This window comes from Aplysia californica, unplaced genomic scaffold (genome assembly GCF_000002075.1).
Source record: "Aplysia californica isolate F4 #8 unplaced genomic scaffold, AplCal3.0 scaffold00595, whole genome shotgun sequence".
Classification (NCBI taxonomy): Eukaryota; Metazoa; Mollusca; class Gastropoda; order Aplysiida; family Aplysiidae; genus Aplysia; species Aplysia californica.
In genome coordinates this window covers 433,321-436,962 of record NW_004797865.1, presented here as the reverse complement: position 1 = coordinate 436,962, position 3,642 = coordinate 433,321, and the positions used below count along the sequence as shown (strand labels likewise).

Below are 3,642 nucleotides of genomic sequence, written 5' to 3'. Positions count from 1 at the left end.
GGGGGGGCAAGAGTTGGGGAGAGAGTAAGATACATTGATACATTGACTGATAGCTAGATAGATAGAGAGGTGAAAAACTGACAACTGCTGTAGGAACAAACAAGTGAAGTTGTGTTAACCAAACGGTTAAATTATATTGTCTGAAAGAAAAAAGCGAGGGCTATGAACAGATACATGCAGACTAGATAGATAGATAGACAGATAGATACATACAGACATACATACATACATACATAAGTCGGTCTGTTGTATGATCGATAGGTAAGCAGGCTGGTTGGTATGTCGACCGGTATGGAGGGAAGTAGGTAAGTCAGTGGTTCAATTGGAGGGTTGGTGAGTAGGTAGGTGATAAGATAGGTAGGTATGCAAGTTGGTAGATAGGTAGGTAGGTAGATAGGAAGGGTGGAAGGGGAGGTAGGTAGGTAGGTAGGAAGGGAGGGAAGGAGGTAGGGAGGGATGGGGCGAGGGGAAGAGGTGAGTATGTAGGGAGGGAGTTTGGGAGGTAGGTAGGTAAGAAGGTTGATAAGTAAGTAGGTAGATAATTTTCATTGTGTTGGCTGAATGAAATAGTAATGAAAAGGAACAAATGCATGTCTTTAGGAGACAAAACTTAAAGGTAGTAGTGATAAAAAACCCAACTTACCTTAAAGAAACATTGGAAGATATCATTCTTCAGGCCCTTAAGTAGAAATAGATTCTTTCGCACCTGTAAAAAAGCGATTACAAAAACAGAGTTACGTTTAGATCAAAGAAAAGACAGATTTACAAACAAAATAACGATTTATAAACAACACAAATCTAGTGTTTCAAACACTGTACGTTTTCTTAAAAACTTCTCCAGCAATGAAAAAAGAAAGAACGCTGTCAATTTTTTAGGATGAATACTTGCTGACTCACAAAGAAAAACTTGATAAACGGTTTTCTTTTAAAAATAGATCTATACAGTAACTTCAGATAAGTACGTTGGCGAATATGCTGAATAAAATTTGAAGAATAAAGAGGGGAAAACACATAACAGAGAACCTGCCATTCCGCAAGCACGGGGAATAGTGGGGTGAAAATCTGCCGAGCCACAAGTACCCTTCTGCCCTATGAAAGTTGAAAGTGGATGCGACGATTAAGGGCTCCTTACACTATAGCCTCGCAAAGTGTTAAACTTTCAAGCGTTGAATGCGGTCGTATTGTGCCAGAAGGGAAGTTTGTGCCCACCCATAAAGAAAAACCTGGATGGCCCCAACTGAATCCGATGCATCTAACTGGCGGTGTGCAATGGCTCTAATTGTTCTACGTCGTATTGATAAGGGAGTAAAGCATTTTCAATCAATTTAAAACACAAAAAAGGGTGGGGGAGGGGGTGTTGTCGTTCTTTAGTCTGGCGTTATCGCCCAGTACGATCTGAATTACATGAGCTAGTTAAATTCGTGCACGGTGGCGTGAACTATAGAATCGTTTTACCAGTTTCAATGCAGAAATGTAAGCCAAAAAGATAGCAAGGGCTGCCAGTGGTTGAGCTGATATTTGGTAATGAAGTGTGGGAATCAAACTGTAGACAACTTATAGGAGCCGTCCTATACTGTTTATTATAATATATAGTGTATCTAAAACAAATGGTGCTAATTCAATAAAATTTTGTTTTGAAAAAATGTTATGCCTGATCATTGATTTTGTCACTTTTTGTTATAACGCCCAACCACAGCGTATTAAAAATCCTCTAACATCCTAGCGTTTTACGGTAACGCGGGAATCACTTAATAGAATAACATGTTTTTAGTTAATGAAAAATGAGAGAACCATTCACATGACAACAAGAGTGTCTTTGCTTTGTATGTTTAACTCGAAAAGCAACCAATGCCATTAAGCGGAGAAACTTTTATAAAAACTGTGAGATTGAAACAAAATTACCATTCTGCTCTCAGAGCGACGTAGGATATTAAGCTAAAACTAAAAGAAACTTTGACCTTTTTCCTACTACCACTACTACTGCTGCTGCTGCTGCTGCTGCTGCTGCTGCTGCTGCTGCTACTACTACTACTACTACTGCTGCTGCTACTGCTGCTGCTGCTACTGATACTACCGCTACTACCAGCATAACTACCGCTACTACCAGCATAACTACCGCTACTACCGGTTTAACTACAGCTACTACTTCAACTTTTTAAAAATTACTTCTACTACTATTACTAATTTCAGTGAGAAAGAAAATAAAAAAAACAACAAGTTTAGGCTTGGTGAAGAACAAATCGCTTTTGTGCGAATTAATCAAAAGGGCTCATGAAAAAACAGGAGAAATAAAAATCTTCCGTAGTTTATTACAGCAGAAAGGCCGGAAGAACATAACATCTCAAGTTTTACGAAAGCTGAACATCCCTTTGATAACAAACGTCATCGCTGGTGATTACCTCCCAGAATAAACTGGAAACCGGATAGCGATAAAATCACGGTGTAAATGTGTCAGGAGTGAAGACAACGCGGCGGATAAAGCAGTCATAGATATTCCTGATACTTTTTGAAGCCTCCGGGCGAAAATGTACCATAATTGTTTTCAACTTTGTAAAGCAGATAGCTCTTTTCGACTCCAGATTCTCGTTTTATTGCTGGTGTTATTGTTCAGTTCCATCGGTAGCCGATGCTTTTCGTTTGAGTTCTTTTTTATGATTTACTCTTTCATGGCTATTTATGAATCGGGCTTTGAGTTTCCTAAAATACGATCAAATAGCAATTCAGAAATGAAATGGGACAATGATTACCATACATGGTAATGTCACAGGTTATTATAAGAGATTGTTTTGTTCAAAGAAGAATATATGACATAAATATTTACGCTGTCGCAAGAGAAGAGCGGGCGAAATGAGAAGGTTAATACATCTACTGGATATTTCCTGTACTTTGTTTAAACAAAACATCTAAGAGGAACGATATCAGCTACGTAAACAACAACATGAAAAAGACAGCAACAACAACAGCGGCAACAGCAGCAACTTTACACATAACAGGATGTTATCTGGATGAAGAGGAAAACCAAAGGTCCGGAGATAAAGGGCTTATTTTATCGAGTGAAAAGAGGGGGGGGGGGAAGCGGGGAAAAACATAATACACTAAGTAAATAATAGTAGATAAGACTATGACTCAAACAACTGTACACCGCATATTGTTAGCTACTATGATACAGTACTTATGTTTCTGGCCTGATATACTCATTTGCTAATGTAGAAGGATGTGTGTGTGTGTGTTTGTGTGTGTGTGTGTGTGTGTGTGTGTGTGTGTGTGTGTGATTGCGTGTGTTTGTGTTTGTGTGTATGTGTGTGTATGTGAATGTGTGTGTTTGTGTGTGTGCTTGTGTTTGTGTATATGAATGTGTGTGTTTGTGTGTGTGCTTATGTGTGTGTGCTTATGTGTGTGCATGCGAATGTGTGTGTGCATGTGTGTGCATGTGAATGTGTGTGTTTGTGTTTGTGTGTGAGTGTATGCGCGAGCGGACGGGCAATGGAAAGGAGGGGGAGAGCGAGAGAGAGAGAGAGAGAGAGAGAGAGAGAGAAAGAGAAAGAGAGAGAGAGAGAGAGAGAGAGAGGGAGGGGTAGAGAGAGAGAGAGAGAGGAGCGAGTGAGAAAGGGAGAGAGAGAGAGACAGAGAAAGAGAGAGAGA

General features: G+C 39.8%; 1 long non-coding RNA gene across 1 annotated transcript in view; it reads right to left on the bottom strand.

Moving 5' to 3' along the window:
* Positions 1-3,642, bottom strand: part of LOC106012985 — a 106,777-nt gene that overhangs the window by 42,376 nt on the left and 60,759 nt on the right. Inside the window, exon 3 of the long non-coding RNA XR_001185209.2 lies at positions 644-706. This is a non-coding gene — a long non-coding RNA (uncharacterized LOC106012985). The remainder of the gene's footprint in view (positions 1-643; positions 707-3,642) is intronic.